We start from the raw sequence: 25,885 nt of genomic DNA, 5'->3' as shown, positions 1-25,885 counted from the left end.
ACACATTATTCCTGTGCTGATTTCTGATAGGTTCTCTTTTTTTCCGTTTTTTTATTCTTTTATGACCTGTTTCTCTTGCAGGTACTCGTCGGCTACCATGACATTGATTTTATGTATTTTGACACAAACAGCGTTTGCGCTCAGCATATATGGATACCTTTGCTGATAGCAGCTGTGGTGATTTTCTGATTTCAGCACTGCAGTTAAAATCCTATTTTGGTATACGTGGATAGTGTCGTGTATACCCATCATTAAATTCAGTGGGTGGTTGTTTTGGCGGTTAATGATGAGTAATACTACACATTATTCCTGTGCTGATTTCTAATAGGTTCTCTTTTTTTCAGTTTTTTCATTCTTTTATGACCTGTTTCTCTTGCAGGTACTCGTTGGCTACCATGACATTGATTTTATATATTCTGACACAAACAGTGTTTGCGCTCAGCATATATGGATACCTTTGCTGATAGCAGCTGTGTTGATTTTCTGATTTCAGCACTGCAGTTAAAATCGTATTTTGGTATACGTGGATAGTGTCGTGTATACCCATCATTAAATTCAGTGGGTGGTTGTTTGGGCGTTTAATGATGAGTAATACTACTTATTATTCCTGTGCTGATTTCTGATAGGTTCTCTTTTTTTCAGTTTTTTCATTCTTTTATGACCTGTTTCTCTTGCAGGTACTCGTTGGCTACCATGACATTGATTTTATATATTCTGACACAAACAGCGTTTGCGCTCAGCATATATGGATACCTTTGCTGATAGCAGCTGTGGTGATTTTCTGATTTCAGCACTGCAGTTAAAATCCTATTTTGGTATACGTGGATAGTGTTGTGTATACCCATCATTAAATTCAGTGGGTGGTTGTTTCGGGCGGTTAATGATGAGTAATACTACGCATTATTCCTGTGCTGATTTCTGATAGGTTCTCTTTTTTTCCGTTTTTTCATTCTTTTATGACCTGTTTCTCTTGCAGGTACTCGTCGGCTACCATGACATTGATTTTATATATTCTGACACAAACAGTGTTTGCGCTCAGCATATATGGATACCTTTGCTGATAGCAGCTGTGGTGATTTTCTGATTTCAGCACTGCAGTTAAAATCCTATTTTGGTATACGTGGATAGTGTCGTGTATACCCATCATTAAATTCAGTGGGTGGTTGTTTGGGCGGTTAATGATGAGTAATACTACGCATTATTCCTGTGCTGATTTCTGATAGGTTCTCTTTTTTTCCGTTTTTTCATTCTTTTATGACCTGTTTCTCTTGCAGGTACTCGTCAGCTACCATGACATTGATTTTATATATTCTGACACAAACAGTGTTTGCGCTCAGCATATATGGATACCTTTGCTGATAGCAGCTGTGTTGATTTTCTGATTTCAGCACTGCAGTTAAAATCGTATTTTGGTATACGTGGATAGTGTCGTGTATACCCATCATTAAATTTAGTGGGTGGTTGTTTGGGCGTTTAATGATGAGTAATACTACTTATTATTCCTGTGCTGATTTCTGATAGGTTCTCTTTTTTTCAGTTTTTTCATTCTTTTATGACCTGTTTCTCTTGCAGGTACTCGTCGGCTACCATGACATTGATTTTATATATTCTGACACAAACAGCGTTTGCGCTCAGCATATATGGATACCTTTGCTGATAGCAGCTGTGGTGATTTTCTGATTTCAGCACTGCAGTTCCTATTTTGGTATACGTGGATAGTGTTGTGTATACCCATCATTAAATTCAGTGGGTGGTTGTTTGGGCGGTTAATGATGAGTAATACTACGCATTATTCCTGTGCTGATTTCTGATAGGTTCTCTTTTTTTCAGTTTTTTCATTCTTTTATGACCTGTTTCTCTTGCAGGTACTCGTCAGCTACCATGACATTGATTTTATATATTCTGACACAAACAGTGTTTGCGCTCAGCATATATGGATACCTTTGCTGATAGCAGCTGTGTTGATTTTCTGATTTCAGCACTGCAGTTAAAATCGTATTTTGGTATACGTGGATAGTGTCGTGTATACCCATCATTAAATTCAGTGGGTGGTTGTTTGGGCGTTTAATGATGAGTAATACTACTTATTATTCCTGTGCTGATTTCTGATAGGTTCTCTTTTTTTCAGGTTTTTCATTCTTTTATGACCTGTTTCTCTTGCAGGTACTCGTCGGCTACCATGACATTGATTTTATGTATTCTTTCACAAACAGTGTTTGCGCTCAGCATATATGGATACCTTTGCTGATAGCAGCTGTGGTGATTTTCTGATTTTAGCACTGCAGTTAAAATCCTATTTTGGTATACGTGGATAGTGTCGTGTATACCCATCATTAAATTCAGTGGGTGGTTGTTTGGGCGGTTAATGATGAGTAATACTACACATTATTCCTGTGCTGATTTCTGATAGGTTCTCTTTTTTTCCGTTTTTTCATTCTTTTATGACCTGTTTCTCTTGCAGGTACTCGTCGGCTACCATGACATTGATTTTATATATTTTGACACAAACAGCGTTTGCGCTCAGCATATATGGATTCCTTTGCTGATAGCAGCTGTGGTGATTTTCTGATTTCAGCACTGCAGTTAAAATCCTATTTTGGTATACGTGGATAGTGTCGTGTATACCCATCATTAAATTCAGTGGGTGGTTGTTTTGGCGGTTAATGATGAGTAATACTACACATTATTCCTGTGCTGATTTCTAATAGGTTCTCTTTTTTTCAGTTTTTTCATTCTTTTATGACCTGTTTCTCTTGCAGGTACTCGTCGGCTACCATGACATTGATTTTATATATTCTGACACAAACAGCGTTTGCGCTCAGCGTATATGGATACCTTTGCTGATATTAGCTGTGGTGATTTTTTTATTTCAGCACTGCAGTTAAAATCCTATTTTGGTATACGTGGATAGTGTCGTGTATACCCATCATTAAATTCAGTGGGTGGTTGTTTGGGCGGTTAATGATGAGTAATACTACGCATTATTCCTGTGCTGATTTCTGATAGGTTCTCTTTTTTTCCGTTTTTTCATTCTTTTATGACCTGTTTCTCTTGCAGGTACTCGTCGGCTACCATGACATTGATTTTATATATTCTGACACAAACAGTGTTTGCGCTCAGCATATATGGATACCTTTGCTGATAGCAGCTGTGGTGATTTTCTGATTTCAGCACTGCAGTTAAAATCCTATTTTGGTATACGTGGATAGTGTCGTGTATACCCATCATTAAATTCAGTGGGTGGTTGTTTGGGCGGTTAATGATGAGTAATACTACGCATTATTCCTGTGCTGATTTCTGATAGGTTCTCTTTTTTTCCGTTTTTTCATTCTTTTATGACCTGTTTCTCTTGCAGGTACTCGTCGGCTACCATGACATTGATTTTATATATTCTGACACAAACAGTGTTTGCGCTCAGCATATATGGATACCTTTGCTGATAGCAGCTGTGGTGATTTTCTGATTTCAGCACTGCAGTTAAAATCCTATTTTGGTATACGTGGATAGTGTCGTGTATACCCATCATTAAATTCAGTGGGTGGTTGTTTGGGCGGTTAACGATGAGTAATACTACGCATTATTCCTGTGCTGATTTCTGATAGGTTCTCTTTTTTTCCGTTTTTTCATTCTTTTATGACCTGTTTCTCTTGCAGGTACTCGTCGGCTACCATGACATTGATATTATATATTCTGACACAAACAGTGTTTGCGCTCAGCATATATGGATACCTTTGCTGACAGCAGCTGTGGTGATTTTCTGATTTCAGCACTTCAGTTAAAATCCTATTTTGGTATACGTGGATAGTGTCGTGTATACCCATCATTAAATTCAGTGGGTGGTTGTTTGGTCGGTTAATGATGAGTAATACTACGCATTATTCCTGTGCTGATTTCTTAAAGGTTCTCTTTTTTTCCGTTTTTTCATTCTTTTATGACCTGTTTCTCTTGCAGGTACTCGTCGGCTACCATTGCATTGATTTTATATATTCTGACACAAACAGTGTTTGCGCTCAGCATATATGGATACCTTTGCTGATAGCAGCTGTGGTGATTTTCTGATTTCAGCACTGCAGTTAAAATCCTATTTTGGTATACGTGGAGAGTGTCGTGTATACCCATCATTAAATTCAGTGGGTGGTTGTTTGGGCGGTTAATGATGAGTAATTCTACGCATTATTCCTGTGCTGATTTCTGATAGGTTCTCTTTTTTTCAGTTTTTTCATTCTTTTATGACCTGTTTCTCTTGCAGGTACTCGTCGGCTACCATGACATTGATTTTATATATTCTGACACAAACAGTGTTTGCGTTCAGCATATATGGATACCTTTGCTGATAGCAGCTGTGGTGATTTTCTGATTTCAGCACTGCAGTTAAAATCCTATTTTGGTATACGTGGATAGTGTCGTATATACCCATCATTAAATTCAGTGGGTGGTTGTTTGGGCGGTTAATGATGAGTAATACTACACATTATTCCTGTGCTGATTTCTGATAGGTTCTCTTTTTTTCCGTTTTTTCATTCTTTTATGACCTGTTTCTCTTGCAGGTACTCGTCGGCTACCATGACATTGATTTTATATATTCTGACACAAACAGTGTTTGCGCTCAGCATATATGGATACCTTTGCTGATAGCAGCTGTGGTGATTTTCTGATTTCAGCACTGCAGTTAAAATCCTATTTTGGTATACGTGGATAGTGTCGTGTATGCCCATTATTAAATTCAGTGGGTGGTTGTTTGGGCGGGTAATGATGAGTAATACTACGCATTATTCCTGCGCTGATTTCTGATAGGTTCTCTTTTTTTCCGTTTTTTCATTCTTTTATGACCTGTTTCTCTTGCAGGTACTCGTCGGCTACCATGACATTGATTTTATGTATTCTTTCACAAACAGTGTTTGCGCTCAGCATATATGGATACCTTTGCTGATAGCAGCTGTGGTGATTTTCTGATTTTAGCACTGCAGTTAAAATCCTATTTTGGTATACGTGGATAGTGTCGTGTATACCCATCATTAAATTCAGTGGGTGGTTGTTTGGGCGGTTAATGATGAGTAATACTACACATTATTCCTGTGCTGATTTCTGATAGGTTCTCTTTTTTTCCGTTTTTTTATTCTTTTATGACCTGTTTCTCTTGCAGGTACTCGTCGGCTACCATGACATTGATTTTATGTATTTTGACACAAACAGCGTTTGCGCTCAGCATATATGGATACCTTTGCTGATAGCAGCTGTGGTGATTTTCTGATTTCAGCACTGCAGTTAAAATCCTATTTTGGTATACGTGGATAGTGTCGTGTATACCCATCATTAAATTCAGTGGGTGGTTGTTTTGGCGGTTAATGATGAGTAATACTACACATTATTCCTGTGCTGATTTCTAATAGGTTCTCTTTTTTTCCGTTTTTTCATTCTTTTATGACCTGTTTCTCTTGCAGGTACTCGTCGGCTACCATGACATTGATTTTATATATTCTGACACAAACAGCGTTTGCGCTCAGCGTATATGGATACCTTTGCTGATATTAGCTGTGGTGATTTTTTTATTTCAGCACTGCAGTTAAAATCCTATTTTGGTATACGTGGATAGTGTCGTGTATACCCATCATTAAATTCAGTGGGTGGTTGTTTGGGCGGTTAATGATGAGTAATACTACGCATTATTCCTGTGCTGATTTCTGATAGGTTCTCTTTTTTTCCGTTTTTTCATTCTTTTATGACCTGTTTCTCATGCAGGTACTCGTCGGCTACCATGACATTGATTTTATATATTCTGACACAAACAGTGTTTGCGCTCAGCATATATGGATACCTTTGCTGATAGCAGCTGTGGTGATTTTCTGATTTCAGCACTGCAGTTAAAATCCTATTTTGGTATACGTGGATAGTATCGTGTATACCCATCATTAAATTCAGTGGGTGGTTGTTTGGGCGGTTAATGATGAGTAATACTACGCATTATTCCTGTGCTGATTTCTGATAGGTTCTCCTTTTTTCCGTTTTTTCATTCTTTTATGACCTGTTTCTCTTGCAGGTACTCGTCGGCTACCATGACATTGATTTTATATATTCTGACACAAACAGTGTTTGCGCTCAGCATATATGGATACCTTTGCTGATAGCAGCTGTGGTGATTTTCTGATTTCAGCACTGCAGTTAAAATCCTATTTTGGTATACGTGGATAGTGTCGTGTATACCCATCATTAAATTCAGTGGGTGGTTGTTTGGGCGGTTAATGATGAGTAATACTACGCATTATTCCTGTGCTGATTTCTGATAGGTTCTCTTTTTTTCCGTTTTTTCATTCTTTTATGACCTGTTTCTCTTGCAGGTACTCGTCGGCTACCATGACATTGATTTTATATATTCTGACACAAACAGTGTTTGCGCTCAGCATATATGGATACCTTTGCTGACAGCAGCTGTGGTGATTTTCTGATTTCAGCACTGCAGTTAAAATCCTATTTTGGTATACGTGGATAGTGTCGTGTATACCCATCATTAAATTCAGTGGGTGGTTGTTTGGGCGGTTAATGATGAGTAATACTACGCATTATTCCTGTGCTGATTTCTGATAGGTTCTCTTTTTTTCCGTTTTTTCATTCTTTTATGACCTGTTTCTCTTGCAGGTACTCGTCGGCTACCATGACATTGATTTTATATATTCTGACACAAACAGTGTTTGCGCTCAGCATATATGGATACCTTTGCTGATAGCAGCTGTGGTGATTTTCTGATTTCAGCACTGCAGTTAAAATCCTATTTTGGTATACGTGGATAGTGTCGTGTATACCCATCATTAAATTCAGTGGGTGGTTGTTTGGGCGGTTAATGATGAGTAATACTACGCATTATTCCTGTGCTGATTTCTGATAGGTTCTCTTTTTTTCCGTTTTTTCATTCTTTTATGACCTGTTTCTCTTGCAGGTACTCGTCGGCTACCATGACATTGATTTTATATATTCTGACACAAACAGTGTTTGCGCTCAGCATATATGGATACCTTTGCTGATAGCAGCTGTGGTGATTTTCTGATTTCAGCACTGCAGTTAAAATCCTATTTTGGTATACGTGGATAGTGTCGTGTATACCCATCATTAAATTCAGTGGGTGGTTGTTTGGGCGGTTAACGATGAGTAATACTACGCATTATTCCTGTGCTGATTTCTGATAGGTTCTCTTTTTTTCCGTTTTTTCATTCTTTTATGACCTGTTTCTCTTGCAGGTACTCGTCGGCTACCATGACATTGATATTATATATTCTGACACAAACAGTGTTTGCGCTCAGCATATATGGATACCTTTGCTGACAGCAGCTGTGGTGATTTTCTGATTTCAGCACTTCAGTTAAAATCCTATTTTGGTATACGTGGATAGTGTCGTGTATACCCATCATTAAATTCAGTGGGTGGTTGTTTGGTCGGTTAATGATGAGTAATACTACGCATTATTCCTGTGCTGATTTCTTAAAGGTTCTCTTTTTTTCCGTTTTTTCATTCTTTTATGACCTGTTTCTCTTGCAGGTACTCGTCGGCTACCATTGCATTGATTTTATATATTCTGACACAAACAGTGTTTGCGCTCAGCATATATGGATACCTTTGCTGATAGCAGCTGTGGTGATTTTCTGATTTCAGCACTGCAGTTAAAATCCTATTTTGGTATACGTGGAGAGTGTCGTGTATACCCATCATTAAATTCAGTGGGTGGTTGTTTGGGCGGTTAATGATGAGTAATTCTACGCATTATTCCTGTGCTGATTTCTGATAGGTTCTCTTTTTTTCAGTTTTTTCATTCTTTTATGACCTGTTTCTCTTGCAGGTACTCGTCGGCTACCATGACATTGATTTTATATATTCTGACACAAACAGTGTTTGCGTTCAGCATATATGGATACCTTTGCTGATAGCAGCTGTGGTGATTTTCTGATTTCAGCACTGCAGTTAAAATCCTATTTTGGTATACGTGGATAGTGTCGTATATACCCATCATTAAATTCAGTGGGTGGTTGTTTGGGCGGTTAATGATGAGTAATACTACACATTATTCCTGTGCTGATTTCTGATAGGTTCTCTTTTTTTCCGTTTTTTCATTCTTTTATGACCTGTTTCTCTTGCAGGTACTCGTCGGCTACCATGACATTGATTTTATATATTCTGACACAAACAGTGTTTGCGCTCAGCATATATGGATACCTTTGCTGATAGCAGCTGTGGTGATTTTCTGATTTCAGCACTGCAGTTAAAATCCTATTTTGGTATACGTGGATAGTGTCGTGTATACCCATTATTAAATTCAGTGGGTGGTTGTTTGGGCGGGTAATGATGAGTAATACTACGCATTATTCCTGCGCTGATTTCTGATAGGTTCTCTTTTTTTCCGTTTTTTCATTCTTTTATGATCTGTTTCTCTTGCAGGTACTCGTCGGCTACCATGACATTGATTTTATGTATTCTTTCACAAACAGTGTTTGCGCTCAGCATATATGGATACCTTTGCTGATAGCAGCTGTGGTGATTTTCTGATTTTAGCACTGCAGTTAAAATCCTATTTTGGTATACGTGGATAGTGTCGTGTATACCCATCATTAAATTCAGTGGGTGGTTGTTTGGGCGGTTAATGATGAGTAATACTACACATTATTCCTGTGCTGATTTCTGATAGGTTCTCTTTTTTTCCGTTTTTTCATTCTTTTATGACCTGTTTCTCTTGCAGGTACTCGTCGGCTACCATGACATTGATTTTATATATTCTGACACAAACAGTGTTTGCGCTCAGCATATATGGATACCTTTGCTGATAGCAGCTGTGGTGATTTTCTGATTTCAGCACTGCAGTTAAAATCCTATTTTGGTATACGTGGATAGTGTCGTGTATGCCCATTATTAAATTCAGTGGGTGGTTGTTTGGGCGGGTAATGATGAGTAATACTACGCATTATTCCTGCGCTGATTTCTGATAGGTTCTCTTTTTTTCCGTTTTTTCATTCTTTTATGACCTGTTTCTCTTGCAGGTACTCGTCGGCTACCATGACATTGATTTTATATATTCTGACACAAACAGTGTTTGCGCTCAGCATATATGGATACCTTTGCTGATAGCAGCTGTGTTGATTTTCTGATTTCAGCACTGCAGTTAAAATCGTATTTTGGTATACGTGGATAGTGTCGTGTATACCCATCATTAAATTTAGTGGGTGGTTGTTTGGGCGTTTAATGATGAGTAATACTACTTATTATTCCTGTGCTGATTTCTGATAGGTTCTCTTTTTTTCAGTTTTTTCATTCTTTTATGACCTGTTTCTCTTGCAGGTACTCGTCGGCTACCATGACATTGATTTTATATATTCTGACACAAACAGCGTTTGCGCTCAGCATATATGGATACCTTTGCTGATAGCAGCTGTGGTGATTTTCTGATTTCAGCACTGCAGTTCCTATTTTGGTATACGTGGATAGTGTTGTGTATACCCATCATTAAATTCAGTGGGTGGTTGTTTGGGCGGTTAATGATGAGTAATACTACGCATTATTCCTGTGCTGATTTCTGATAGGTTCTCTTTTTTTCAGTTTTTTCATTCTTTTATGACCTGTTTCTCTTGCAGGTACTCGTCAGCTACCATGACATTGATTTTATATATTCTGACACAAACAGTGTTTGCGCTCAGCATATATGGATACCTTTGCTGATAGCAGCTGTGTTGATTTTCTGATTTCAGCACTGCAGTTAAAATCGTATTTTGGTAAACGTGGATAGTGTCGTGTATACCCATCATTAAATTCAGTGGGTGGTTGTTTGGGCGTTTAATGATGAGTAATACTACTTATTATTCCTGTGCTGATTTCTGATAGGTTCTCTTTTTTTCAGGTTTTTCATTCTTTTATTACCTGTTTCTCTTGCAGGTACTCGTCGGCTACCATGACATTGATTTTATATATTCTGACACAAGCAGTGTTTGCGCTCAGCATATATGGATACCTTTGCTGATAGCAGCTGTGGTGATTTTCTGATTTCAGCACTGCAGTTAAAATCCTATTTTGGTATACGTGGATAGTGTCGTGTATACCCATCATTAAATTCAGTGGGTGGTTGTTTGGGCGGTTAATGATGAGTAATACTACGCATTATTCCTGCGCTGATTTCTGATAGGTTCTCATTTTTTCCGTTTTTTCATTCTTTTATGACCTGTTTCTCTTGCAGGTACTCGTCGGCTACCATGACATTGATTTTATGTATTCTTTCACAAACAGTGTTTGCGCTCAGCATATATGGATACCTTTGCTGATAGCAGCTGTGGTGATTTTCTGATTTTAGCACTGCAGTTAAAATCCTATTTTGGTATACGTGGATAGTGTCGTGTATACCCATCATTAAATTCAGTGGGTGGTTGTTTGGGCGGTTAATGATGAGTAATACTACACATTATTCCTGTGCTGATTTCTGATAGGTTCTCTTTTTTTCCGTTTTTTCATTCTTTTATGACCTGTTTCTCTTGCAGGTACTCGTCGGCTACCATGACATTGATTTTATATATTTTGACACAAACAGCGTTTGCGCTCAGCATATATGGATTCCTTTGCTGATAGCAGCTGTGGTGATTTTCTGATTTCAGCACTGCAGTTAAAATCCTATTTTGGTATACGTGGATAGTGTCGTGTATACCCATCATTAAATTCAGTGGGTGGTTGTTTTGGCGGTTAATGATGAGTAATACTACACATTATTCCTGTGCTGATTTCTAATAGGTTCTCTTTTTTTCAGTTTTTTCATTCTTTTATGACCTGTTTCTCTTGCAGGTACTCGTCGGCTACCATGACATTGATTTTATATATTCTGACACAAACAGCGTTTGCGCTCAGCGTATATGGATACCTTTGCTGATATTAGCTGTGGTGATTTTTTTATTTCAGCACTGCAGTTAAAATCCTATTTTGGTATACGTGGATAGTGTCGTGTATACCCATCATTAAATTCAGTGGGTGGTTGTTTGGGCGGTTAATGATGAGTAATACTACGCATTATTCCTGTGCTGATTTCTGATAGGTTCTCTTTTTTTCCGTTTTTTCATTCTTTTATGACCTGTTTCTCTTGCAGGTACTCGTCGGCTACCATGACATTGATTTTATATATTCTGACACAAACAGTGTTTGCGCTCAGCATATATGGATACCTTTGCTGATAGCAGCTGTGGTGATTTTCTGATTTCAGCACTGCAGTTAAAATCCTATTTTGGTATACGTGGATAGTGTCGTGTATACCCATCATTAAATTCAGTGGGTGGTTGTTTGGGCGGTTAATGATGAGTAATACTACGCATTATTCCTGTGCTGATTTCTGATAGGTTCTCTTTTTTTCCGTTTTTTCATTCTTTTATGACCTGTTTCTCTTGCAGGTACTCGTCGGCTACCATGACATTGATTTTATATATTCTGACACAAACAGTGTTTGCGCTCAGCATATATGGATACCTTTGCTGATAGCAGCTGTGGTGATTTTCTGATTTCAGCACTGCAGTTAAAATCCTATTTTGGTATACGTGGATAGTGTCGTGTATACCCATCATTAAATTCAGTGGGTGGTTGTTTGGGCGGTTAACGATGAGTAATACTACGCATTATTCCTGTGCTGATTTCTGATAGGTTCTCTTTTTTCCGTTTTTTCATTCTTTTATGACCTGTTTCTCTTGCAGGTACTCGTCGGCTACCATGACATTGATATTATATATTCTGACACAAACAGTGTTTGCGCTCAGCATATATGGATACCTTTGCTGACAGCAGCTGTGGTGATTTTCTGATTTCAGCACTTCAGTTAAAATCCTATTTTGGTATACGTGGATAGTGTCGTGTATACCCATCATTAAATTCAGTGGGTGGTTGTTTGGTCGGTTAATGATGAGTAATACTACGCATTATTCCTGTGCTGATTTCTTAAAGGTTCTCTTTTTTTCCGTTTTTTCATTCTTTTATGACCTGTTTCTCTTGCAGGTACTCGTCGGCTACCATTGCATTGATTTTATATATTCTGACACAAACAGTGTTTGCGCTCAGCATATATGGATACCTTTGCTGATAGCAGCTGTGGTGATTTTCTGATTTCAGCACTGCAGTTAAAATCCTATTTTGGTATACGTGGAGAGTGTCGTGTATACCCATCATTAAATTCAGTGGGTGGTTGTTTGGGCGGTTAATGATGAGTAATTCTACGCATTATTCCTGTGCTGATTTCTGATAGGTTCTCTTTTTTTCAGTTTTTTCATTCTTTTATGACCTGTTTCTCTTGCAGGTACTCGTCGGCTACCATGACATTGATTTTATATATTCTGACACAAACAGTGTTTGCGTTCAGCATATATGGATACCTTTGCTGATAGCAGCTGTGGTGATTTTCTGATTTCAGCACTGCAGTTAAAATCCTATTTTGGTATACGTGGATAGTGTCGTATATACCCATCATTAAATTCAGTGGGTGGTTGTTTGGGCGGTTAATGATGAGTAATACTACACATTATTCCTGTGCTGATTTCTGATAGGTTCTCTTTTTTTCCGTTTTTTCATTCTTTTATGACCTGTTTCTCTTGCAGGTACTCGTCGGCTACCATGACATTGATTTTATATATTCTGACACAAACAGTGTTTGCGCTCAGCATATATGGATACCTTTGCTGATAGCAGCTGTGGTGATTTTCTGATTTCAGCACTGCAGTTAAAATCCTATTTTGGTATACGTGGATAGTGTCGTGTATGCCCATTATTAAATTCAGTGGGTGGTTGTTTGGGCGGGTAATGATGAGTAATACTACGCATTATTCCTGCGCTGATTTCTGATAGGTTCTCTTTTTTTCCGTTTTTTCATTCTTTTATGACCTGTTTCTCTTGCAGGTACTCGTCGGCTACCATGACATTGATTTTATGTATTCTTTCACAAACAGTGTTTGCGCTCAGCATATATGGATACCTTTGCTGATAGCAGCTGTGGTGATTTTCTGATTTTAGCACTGCAGTTAAAATCCTATTTTGGTATACGTGGATAGTGTCGTGTATACCCATCATTAAATTCAGTGGGTGGTTGTTTGGGCGGTTAATGATGAGTAATACTACACATTATTCCTGTGCTGATTTCTGATAGGTTCTCTTTTTTTCCGTTTTTTTATTCTTTTATGACCTGTTTCTCTTGCAGGTACTCGTCGGCTACCATGACATTGATTTTATGTATTTTGACACAAACAGCATTTGCGCTCAGCATATATGGATACCTTTGCTGATAGCAGCTGTGGTGATTTTCTGATTTCAGCACTGCAGTTAAAATCCTATTTTGGTATACGTGGATAGTGTCGTGTATACCCATCATTAAATTCAGTGGGTGGTTGTTTTGGCGGTTAATGATGAGTAATACTACACATTATTCCTGTGCTGATTTCTAATAGGTTCTCTTTTTTTCCGTTTTTTCATTCTTTTATGACCTGTTTCTCTTGCAGGTACTCGTCGGCTACCATGACATTGATTTTATATATTCTGACACAAACAGCGTTTGCGCTCAGCGTATATGGATACCTTTGCTGATATTAGCTGTGGTGATTTTTTTATTTCAGCACTGCAGTTAAAATCCTATTTTGGTATACGTGGATAGTGTCGTGTATACCCATCATTAAATTCAGTGGGTGGTTGTTTGGGCGGTTAATGATGAGTAATACTACGCATTATTCCTGTGCTGATTTCTGATAGGTTCTCTTTTTTTCCGTTTTTTCATTCTTTTATGACCTGTTTCTCATGCAGGTACTCGTCGGCTACCATGACATTGATTTTATATATTCTGACACAAACAGTGTTTGCGCTCAGCATATATGGATACCTTTGCTGATAGCAGCTGTGGTGATTTTCTGATTTCAGCACTGCAGTTAAAATCCTATTTTGGTATACGTGGATAGTATCGTGTATACCCATCATTAAATTCAGTGGGTGGTTGTTTGGGCGGTTAATGATGAGTAATACTACGCATTATTCCTGTGCTGATTTCTGATAGGTTCTCCTTTTTTCCGTTTTTTCATTCTTTTATGACCTGTTTCTCTTGCAGGTACTCGTCGGCTACCATGACATTGATTTTATATATTCTGACACAAACAGTGTTTGCGCTCAGCATATATGGATACCTTTGCTGATAGCAGCTGTGGTGATTTTCTGATTTCAGCACTGCAGTTAAAATCCTATTTTGGTATACGTGGATAGTGTCGTGTATACCCATCATTAAATTCAGTGGGTGGTTGTTTGGGCGGTTAATGATGAGTAATACTACGCATTATTCCTGTGCTGATTTCTGATAGGTTCTCTTTTTTTCCGTTTTTTCATTCTTTTATGACCTGTTTCTCTTGCAGGTACTCGTCGGCTACCATGACATTGATTTTATATATTCTGACACAAACAGTGTTTGCGCTCAGCATATATGGATACCTTTGCTGACAGCAGCTGTGGTGATTTTCTGATTTCAGCACTGCAGTTAAAATCCTATTTTGGTATACGTGGATAGTGTCGTGTATACCCATCATTAAATTCAGTGGGTGGTTGTTTGGGCGGTTAATGATGAGTAATACTACGCATTATTCCTGTGCTGATTTCTGATAGGTTCTCTTTTTTTCCGTTTTTTCATTCTTTTATGACCTGTTTCTCTTGCAGGTACTCGTCGGCTACCATGACATTGATTTTATATATTCTGACACAAACAGTGTTTGCGCTCAGCATATATGGATACCTTTGCTGATAGCAGCTGTGGTGATTTTCTGATTTCAGCACTGCAGTTAAAATCCTATTTTGGTATACGTGGATAGTGTCGTGTATACCCATCATTAAATTCAGTGGGTGGTTGTTTGGGCGGTTAATGATGAGTAATACTACGCATTATTCCTGTGCTGATTTCTGATAGGTTCTCTTTTTTTCCGTTTTTTCATTCTTTTATGACCTGTTTCTCTTGCAGGTACTCGTCGGCTACCATGACATTGATTTTATATATTCTGACACAAACAGTGTTTGCGCTCAGCATATATGGATACCTTTGCTGATAGCAGCTGTGGTGATTTTCTGATTTCAGCACTGCAGTTAAAATCCTATTTTGGTATACGTGGATAGTGTCGTGTATACCCATCATTAAATTCAGTGGGTGGTTGTTTGGGCGGTTAACGATGAGTAATACTACGCATTATTCCTGTGCTGATTTCTGATAGGTTCTCTTTTTTTCCGTTTTTTCATTCTTTTATGACCTGTTTCTCTTGCAGGTACTCGTCGGCTACCATGACATTGATATTATATATTCTGACACAAACAGTGTTTGCGCTCAGCATATATGGATACCTTTGCTGACAGCAGCTGTGGTGATTTTCTGATTTCAGCACTTCAGTTAAAATCCTATTTTGGTATACGTGGATAGTGTCGTGTATACCCATCATTAAATTCAGTGGGTGGTTGTTTGGTCGGTTAATGATGAGTAATACTACGCATTATTCCTGTGCTGATTTCTTAAAGGTTCTCTTTTTTTCCGTTTTTTCATTCTTTTATGACCTGTTTCTCTTGCAGGTACTCGTCGGCTACCATTGCATTGATTTTATATATTCTGACACAAACAGTGTTTGCGCTCAGCATATATGGATACCTTTGCTGATAGCAGCTGTGGTGATTTTCTGATTTCAGCACTGCAGTTAAAATCCTATTTTGGTATACGTGGAGAGTGTCGTGTATACCCATCATTAAATTCAGTGGGTGGTTGTTTGGGCGGTTAATGATGAGTAATTCTACGCATTATTCCTGTGCTGATTTCTGATAGGTTCTCTTTTTTTCAGTTTTTTCATTCTTTTATGACCTGTTTCTCTTGCAGGTACTCGTCGGCTACCATGACATTGATTTTATATATTCTGACACAAACAGTGTTTGCGTTCAGCATATATGGATACCTTTGCTGATAGCAGCTGTGGTGATTTTCTGATTTCAGCACTGCAGTTAAAATCCTATTTTGGTATACGTGGATAGTGTCGTATATACCCATCATTAAATTCAGTGGGTGGTTGTTTGGGCGGTTAATGATGAGTAATACTACACATTATTCCTGTGCTGATTTCTGATAGGTTCTCTTTTTTTCCGTTTTTTCATTCTTTTATGACCTGTTTCTCTTGCAGGTACTCGTCGGCTACCATGACATTGATTTTATATATTCTGACACAAACAGTGTTTGCGCTCAGCATATATGGATACCTTTGCTGATAGCAGCTGTGGTGATTTTCTGATTTCAGCACTGCAGTTAAAATCCTATTTTGGTATACGTGGATAGTGTCGTGTATACCCATTATTAAATTCAGTGGGTGGTTGTTTGGGCGGGTAATGATGAGTAATACTACGCATTATTCCTGCGCTGATTTCTGATAGGTTCTCTTTTTTTCCGTTTTTTCATTCTTTTATGACCTGTTTCTCTTGCAGGTACTCGTCGGCTACCATGACATTGATTTTATGTATTCTTTCACAAACAGTGTTTGCGCTCAGCATATATGGATACCTTTGCTGATAGCAGCTGTGGTGATTTTCTGATTTTAGCACTGCAGTTAAAATCCTATTTTGGTATACGTGGATAGTGTCGTGTATACCCATCATTAAATTCAGTGGGTGGTTGTTTGGGCGGTTAATGATGAGTAATACTACACATTATTCCTGTGCTGATTTCTGATAGGTTCTCTTTTTTTCCGTTTTTTCATTCTTTTATGACCTGTTTCTCTTGCAGGTACTCGTCGGCTACCATGACATTGATTTTATATATTCTGACACAAACAGTGTTTGCGCTCAGCATATATGGATACCTTTGCTGATAGCAGCTGTGGTGATTTTCTGATTTCAGCACTGCAGTTAAAATCCTATTTTGGTATACGTGGATAGTGTCGTGTATGCCCATTATTAAATTCAGTGGGTGGTTGTTTGGGCGGGTAATGATGAGTAATACTACGCATTATTCCTGCGCTGATTTCTGATAGGTTCTCTTTTTTTCCGTTTTTTCATTCTTTTATGACCTGTTTCTCTTGCAGGTACTCGTCGGCTACCATGACATTGATTTTATGTATTCTTTCACAAACAGTGTTTGCGCTCAGCATATATGGATACCTTTGCTGATAGCAGCTGTGGTGATTTTCTGATTTTAGCACTGCAGTTAAAATCCTATTTTGGTATACGTGGATAGTGTCGTGTATACCCATCATTAAATTCAGTGGGTGGTTGTTTGGGCGGTTAATGATGAGTAATACTACACATTATTCCTGTGCTGATTTCTGATAGGTTCTCTTTTTTTCCGTTTTTTTATTCTTTTATGACCTGTTTCTCTTGCAGGTACTCGTCGGCTACCATGACATTGATTTTATGTATTTTGACACAAACAGCGTTTGCGCTCAGCATATATGGATACCTTTGCTGATAGCAGCTGTGGTGATTTTCTGATTTCAGCACTGCAGTTAAAATCCTATTTTGGTATACGTGGATAGTGTCGTGTATACCCATCATTAAATTCAGTGGGTGGTTGTTTTGGCGGTTAATGATGAGTAATACTACACATTATTCCTGTGCTGATTTCTAATAGGTTCTCTTTTTTTCCGTTTTTTCATTCTTTTATGACCTGTTTCTCTTGCAGGTACTCGTCGGCTACCATGACATTGATTTTATATATTCTGACACAAACAGCGTTTGCGCTCAGCGTATATGGATACCTTTGCTGATATTAGCTGTGGTGATTTTTTTATTTCAGCACTGCAGTTAAAATCCTATTTTGGTATACGTGGATAGTGTCGTGTATACCCATCATTAAATTCAGTGGGTGGTTGTTTGGGCGGTTAATGATGAGTAATACTACGCATTATTCCTGTGCTGATTTCTGATAGGTTCTCTTTTTTTCCGTTTTTTCATTCTTTTATGACCTGTTTCTCATGCAGGTACTCGTCGGCTACCATGACATTGATTTTATATATTCTGACACAAACAGTGTTTGCGCTCAGCATATATGGATACCTTTGCTGATAGCAGCTGTGGTGATTTTCTGATTTCAGCACTGCAGTTAAAATCCTATTTTGGTATACGTGGATAGTATCGTGTATACCCATCATTAAATTCAGTGGGTGGTTGTTTGGGCGGTTAATGATGAGTAATACTACGCATTATTCCTGTGCTGATTTCTGATAGGTTCTCCTTTTTTCCGTTTTTTCATTCTTTTATGACCTGTTTCTCTTGCAGGTACTCGTCGGCTACCATGACATTGATTTTATATATTCTGACACAAACAGTGTTTGCGCTCAGCATATATGGATACCTTTGCTGATAGCAGCTGTGGTGATTTTCTGATTTCAGCACTGCAGTTAAAATCCTATTTTGGTATACGTGGATAGTGTCGTGTATACCCATCATTAAATTCAGTGGGTGGTTGTTTGGGCGGTTAATGATGAGTAATACTACGCATTATTCCTGTGCTGATTTCTGATAGGTTCTCTTTTTTTCCGTTTTTTCATTCTTTTATGACCTGTTTCTCTTGCAGGTACTCGTCGGCTACCATGACATTGATTTTATATATTCTGACACAAACAGTGTTTGCGCTCAGCATATATGGATACCTTTGCTGACAGCAGCTGTGGTGATTTTCTGATTTCAGCACTGCAGTTAAAATCCTATTTTGGTATACGTGGATAGTGTCGTGTATACCCATCATTAAATTCAGTGGGTGGTTGTTTGGGCGGTTAATGATGAGTAATACTACGCATTATTCCTGTGCTGATTTCTGATAGGTTCTCTTTTTTTCCGTTTTTTCATTCTTTTATGACCTGTTTCTCTTGCAGGTACTCGTCGGCTACCATGACATTGATTTTATATATTCTGACACAAACAGTGTTTGCGCTCAGCATATATGGATACCTTTGCTGATAGCAGCTGTGGTGATTTTCTGATTTCAGCACTGCAGTTAAAATCCTATTTTGGTATACGTGGATAGTGTCGTGTATACCCATCATTAAATTCAGTGGGTGGTTGTTTGGGCGGTTAACGATGAGTAATACTACGCATTATTCCTGTGCTGATTTCTGATAGGTTCTCTTTTTTTCCGTTTTTTCATTCTTTTATGACCTGTTTCTCTTGCAGGTACTCGTCGGCTACCATGACATTGATATTATATATTCTGACACAAACAGTGTTTGCGCTCAGCATATATGGATACCTTTGCTGACAGCAGCTGTGGTGATTTTCTGATTTCAGCACTTCAGTTAAAATCCTATTTTGGTATACGTGGATAGTGTCGTGTATACCCATCATTAAATTCAGTGGGTGGTTGTTTGGTCGGTTAATGATGAGTAATACTACGCATTATTCCTGTGCTGATTTCTTAAAGGTTCTCTTTTTTTCCGTTTTTTCATTCTTTTATGACCTGTTTCTCTTGCAGGTACTCGTCGGCTACCATTGCATTGATTTTATATATTCTGACACAAACAGTGTTTGCGCTCAGCATATATGGATACCTTTGCTGATAGCAGCTGTGGTGATTTTCTGATTTCAGCACTGCAGTTAAAATCCTATTTTGGTATACGTGGAGAGTGTCGTGTATACCCATCATTAAATTCAGTGGGTGGTTGTTTGGGCGGTTAATGATGAGTAATTCTACGCATTATTCCTGTGCTGATTTCTGATAGGTTCTCTTTTTTTCAGTTTTTTCATTCTTTAAGACCTGTTTCTCTTGCAGGTACTCGTCGGCTACCATGACATTGATTTTATATATTCTGACACAAACAGTGTTTGCGTTCAGCATATATGGATACCTTTGCTGATAGCAGCTGTGGTGATTTTCTGATTTCAGCACTGCAGTTAAAATCCTATTTTGGTATACGTGGATAGTGTCGTATATACCCATCATTAAATTCAGTGGGTGGTTGTTTGGGCGGTTAATGATGAGTAATACTACACATTATTCCTGTGCTGATTTCTGATAGGTTCTCTTTTTTTCCGTTTTTTCATTCTTTTATGACCTGTTTCTCTTGCAGGTACTCGTCGGCTACCATGACATTGATTTTATATATTCTGACACAAACAGTGTTTGCGCTCAGCATATATGGATACCTTTGCTGATAGCAGCTGTGGTGATTTTCTGATTTCAGCACTGCAGTTAAAATCCTATTTTGGTATACGTGGATAGTGTCGTGTATACCCATTATTAAATTCAGTGGGTGGTTGTTTGGGCGGGTAATGATGAGTAATACTACGCATTATTCCTGCGCTGATTTCTGATAGGTTCTCTTTTTTTCCGTTTTTTCATTCTTTTATGACCTGTTTCTCTTGCAGGTACTCGTCGGCTACCATGACATTGATTTTATGTATTCTTTCACAAACAGTGTTTGCGCTCAGCATATATGGATACCTTTGCTGATAGCAGCTGTGGTGATTTTCTGATTTTAGCACTGCAGTTAAAATCCTATTTTGGTATACGTGGATAGTGTCGTGTATACCCATCATTAAATTCAGTGGGTGGTTGTTTGGGCGGTTAATGATGAGTAATACTACACATTATTCCTGTGCTGATTTCTGATAGGTTCTCTTTTTTTCCGTTTTTTTATTCTTTTATGACCTGTTTCTCTTGCAGGTACTCGTCGGCTACCATGACATTGATTTTATGTATTTTGACACAAACAGCGTTTGCGCTCAGCATATATGGATACCTTTGCTGATAGCAGCTGTGGTGATTTTCTGATTTCAGCACTGCAGTTAAAATCCTATTTTGGTATACGTGGATAGTGTCGTGTATACCCATCATTAAATTCAGTGGGTGGTTGTTTTGGCGGTTAATGATGAGTAATACTACACATTATTCCTGTGCTGATTTCTAATAGGTTCTCTTTTTTTCAGTTTTTTCATTCTTTTATGACCTGTTTCTCTTGCAGGTACTCGTTGGCTACCATGACATTGATTTTATATATTCTGACACAAACAGTGTTTGCGCTCAGCATATATGGATACCTTTGCTGATAGCAGCTGTGTTGATTTTCTGATTTCAGCACTGCAGTTAAAATCGTATTTTGGTATACGTGGATAGTGTCGTGTATACCCATCATTAAATTCAGTGGGTGGTTGTTTGGGCGTTTAATGATGAGTAATACTACTTATTATTCCTGTGCTGATTTCTGATAGGTTCTCTTTTTTTCAGTTTTTTCATTCTTTTATGACCTGTTTCTCTTGCAGGTACTCGTTGGCTACCATGACATTGATTTTATATATTCTGACACAAACAGCGTTTGCGCTCAGCATATATGGATACCTTTGCTGATAGCAGCTGTGGTGATTTTCTGATTTCAGCACTGCAGTTAAAATCCTATTTTGGTATACGTGGATAGTGTTGTGTATACCCATCATTAAATTCAGTGGGTGGTTGTTTCGGGCGGTTAATGATGAGTAATACTACGCATTATTCCTGTGCTGATTTCTGATAGGTTCTCTTTTTTTCCGTTTTTTCATTCTTTTATGACCTGTTTCTCTTGCAGGTACTCGTCGGCTACCATGACATTGATTTTATATATTCTGACACAAACAGTGTTTGCGCTCAGCATATATGGATACCTTTGCTGATAGCAGCTGTGGTGATTTTCTGATTTCAGCACTGCAGTTAAAATCCTATTTTGGTATACGTGGATAGTGTCGTGTATACCCATCATTAAATTCAGTGGGTGGTTGTTTGGGCGGTTAATGATGAGTAATACTACGCATTATTCCTGTGCTGATTTCTGATAGGTTCTCTTTTTTTCCGTTTTTTCATTCTTTTATGACCTGTTTCTCTTGCAGGTACTCGTCAGCTACCATGACATTGATTTTATATATTCTGACACAAACAGTGTTTGCGCTCAGCATATATGGATACCTTTGCTGATAGCAGCTGTGTTGATTTTCTGATTTCAGCACTGCAGTTAAAATCGTATTTTGGTATACGTGGATAGTGTCGTGTATACCCATCATTAAATTTAGTGGGTGGTTGTTTGGGCGTTTAATGATGAGTAATACTACTTATTATTCCTGTGCTGATTTCTGATAGGTTCTCTTTTTTTCAGTTTTTTCATTCTTTTATGACCTGTTTCTCTTGCAGGTACTCGTCGGCTACCATGACATTGATTTTATATATTCTGACACAAACAGCGTTTGCGCTCAGCATATATGGATACCTTTGCTGATAGCAGCTGTGGTGATTTTCTGATTTCAGCACTGCAGTTCCTATTTTGGTATACGTGGATAGTGTTGTGTATACCCATCATTAAATTCAGTGGGTGGTTGTTTGGGCGGTTAATGATGAGTAATACTACGCATTATTCCTGTGCTGATTTCTGATAGGTTCTCTTTTTTTCAGTTTTTTCATTCTTTTATGACCTGTTTCTCTTGCAGGTACTCGTCAGCTACCATGACATTGATTTTATATATTCTGACACAAACAGTGTTTGCGCTCAGCATATATGGATACCTTTGCTGATAGCAGCTGTGTTGATTTTCTGATTTCAGCACTGCAGTTAAAATCGTATTTTGGTATACGTGGATAGTGTCGTGTATACCCATCATTAAATTCAGTGGGTGGTTGTTTGGGCGTTTAATGATGAGTAATACTACTTATTATTCCTGTGCTGATTTCTGATAGGTTCTCTTTTTTTCAGGTTTTTCATTCTTTTATTACCTGTTTCTCTTGCAGGTACTCGTCGGCTACCATGACATTGATTTTATATATTCTGACACAAGCAGTGTTTGCGCTCAGCATATATGGATACCTTTGCTGATAGCAGCTGTGGTGATTTTCTGATTTCAGCACTGCAGTTAAAATCCTATTTTGGTATACGTGGATAGTGTCGTGTATACCCATCATTAAATTCAGTGGGTGGTTGTTTGGGCGGTTAATGATGAGTAATACTACGCATTATTCCTGCGCTGATTTCTGATAGGTTCTCATTTTTTCCGTTTTTTCATTCTTTTATGACCTGTTTCTCTTGCAGGTACTCGTCGGCTACCATGACATTGATTTTATGTATTCTTTCACAAACAGTGTTTGCGCTCAGCATATATGGATACCTTTGCTGATAGCAGCTGTGGTGATTTTCTGATTTTAGCACTGCAGTTAAAATCCTATTTTGGTATACGTGGATAGTGTCGTGTATACCCATCATTAAATTCAGTGGGTGGTTGTTTGGGCGGTTAATGATGAGTAATACTACACATTATTCCTGTGCTGATTTCTGATAGGTTCTCTTTTTTTCCGTTTTTTCATTCTTTTATGACCTGTTTCTCTTGCAGGTACTCGTCGGCTACCATGACATTGATTTTATATATTTTGACACAAACAGCGTTTGCGCTCAGCATATATGGATTCCTTTGCTGATAGCAGCTGTGGTGATTTTCTGATTTCAGCACTGCAGTTAAAATCCTATTTTGGTATACGTGGATAGTGTCGTGTATACCCATCATTAAATTCAGTGGGTGGTTGTTTTGGCGGTTAATGATGAGTAATACTACACATTATTCCTGTGCTGATTTCTAATAGGTTCTCTTTTTTTCAGTTTTTTCATTCTTTTATGACCTGTTTCTCTTGCAGGTACTCGTCGGCTACCATGACATTGATTTTATATATTCTGACACAAACAGCGTTTGCGCTCAGCGTATATGGATACCTTTGCTGATATTAGCTGTGGTGATTTTTTTATTTCAGCACTGCAGTTAAAATCCTATTTTGGTATACGTGGATAGTGTCGTGTATACCCATCATTAAATTCAGTGGGTGGTTGTTTGGGCGGTTAATGATGAGTAATACTACACATTATTCCTGTGCTGATTTCTGATAGGTTCTCTTTTTTTCCGTTTTTTCATTCTTTTATGACCTGTTTCTCTTGCAGGTACTCGTCGGCTACCATGACATTGATTTTATATATTCTGACACAAACAGTGTTTGCGCTCAGCATATATGGATACCTTTGCTGACAGCAGCTGTGGTGATTTTCTGATTTCAGCACTGCAGTTAAAATCCTATTTTGGTATACGTGGATAGTGTCGTGTATACCCATCATTAAATTCAGTGGGTGGTTGTTTGGGCGGTTAATGATGAGTAATACTACGCATTATTCCTGTGCTGATTTCTGATAGGTTCTCTTTTTTTCCGTTTTTTCATTCTTTTATGACCTGTTTCTCTTGCAGGTACTCGTCGGCTACCATGACATTGATTTTATATATTCTGACACAAACAGTGTTTGCGCTCAGCATATATGGATACCTTTGCTGATAGCAGCTGTGGTGATTTTCTGATTTCAGCACTGCAGTTAAAATCCTATTTTGGTATACGTGGATAGTGTCGTGTATACCCATCATTAAATTCAGTGGGTGGTTGTTTGGGCGGTTAACGATGAGTAATACTACGCATTATTCCTGTGCTGATTTCTGATAGGTTCTCTTTTTTTCCGTTTTTTCATTCTTTTATGACCTGTTTCTCTTGCAGGTACTCGTCGGCTACCATGACATTGATATTATATATTCTGACACAAACAGTGTTTGCGCTCAGCATATATGGATACCTTTGCTGACAGCAGCTGTGGTGATTTTCTGATTTCAGCACTTCAGTTAAAATCCTATTTTGGTATACGTGGATAGTGTCGTGTATACCCATCATTAAATTCAGTGGGTGGTTGTTTGGTCGGTTAATGATGAGTAATACTACGCATTATTCCTGTGCTGATTTCTTAAAGGTTCTCTTTTTTTCCGTTTTTTCATTCTTTTATGACCTGTTTCTCTTGCAGGTACTCGTCGGCTACCATTGCATTGATTTTATATATTCTGACACAAACAGTGTTTGCGCTCAGCATATATGGATACCTTTGCTGATAGCAGCTGTGGTGATTTTCTGATTTCAGCACTGCAGTTAAAATCCTATTTTGGTATACGTGGAGAGTGTCGTGTATACCCATCATTAAATTCAGTGGGTGGTTGTTTGGGCGGTTAATGATGAGTAATACTACACATTATTCCTGTGCTGATTTCTGATAGGTTCTCTTTTTTTCCGTTTTTTTATTCTTTTATGACCTGTTTCTCTTGCAGGTACTCGTCGGCTACCATGACATTGATTTTATGTATTTTGACACAAACAGCGTTTGCGCTCAGCATATATGGATACCTTTGCTGATAGCAGCTGTGGTGATTTTCTGATTTCAGCACTGCAGTTAAAATCCTATTTTGGTATACGTGGATAGTGTCGTGTATACCCATCATTAAATTCAGTGGGTGGTTGTTTTGGCGGTTAATGATGAGTAATACTACACATTATTCCTGTGCTGATTTCTAATAGGTTCTCTTTTTTTCCGTTTTTTCATTCTTTTATGACCTGTTTCTCTTGCAGGTACTCGTCGGCTACCATGACATTGATTTTATATATTCTGACACAAACAGCGTTTGCGCTCAGCGTATATGGATACCTTTGCTGATATTAGCTGTGGTGATTTTTTTATTTCAGCACTGCAGTTAAAATCCTATTTTGGTATACGTGGATAGTGTCGTGTATACCCATCATTAAATTCAGTGGGTGGTTGTTTGGGCGGTTAATGATGAGTAATACTACGCATTATTCCTGTGCTGATTTCTGATAGGTTCTCTTTTTTTCCGTTTTTTCATTCTTTTATGACCTGTTTCTCATGCAGGTACTCGTCGGCTACCATGACATTGATTTTATATATTCTGACACAAACAGTGTTTGCGCTCAGCATATATGGATACCTTTGCTGATAGCAGCTGTGGTGATTTTCTGATTTCAGCACTGCAGTTAAAATCCTATTTTGGTATACGTGGATAGTATCGTGTATACCCATCATTAAATTCAGTGGGTGGTTGT

Source organism: Pelophylax lessonae, assembly GCF_965119305.1.
Source record: "Pelophylax lessonae genome assembly, chromosome: 8".
NCBI lineage: Eukaryota > Metazoa > Chordata > Amphibia > Anura > Ranidae > Pelophylax > Pelophylax lessonae.
Note: the sequence above shows the minus strand (reverse complement) of the source record.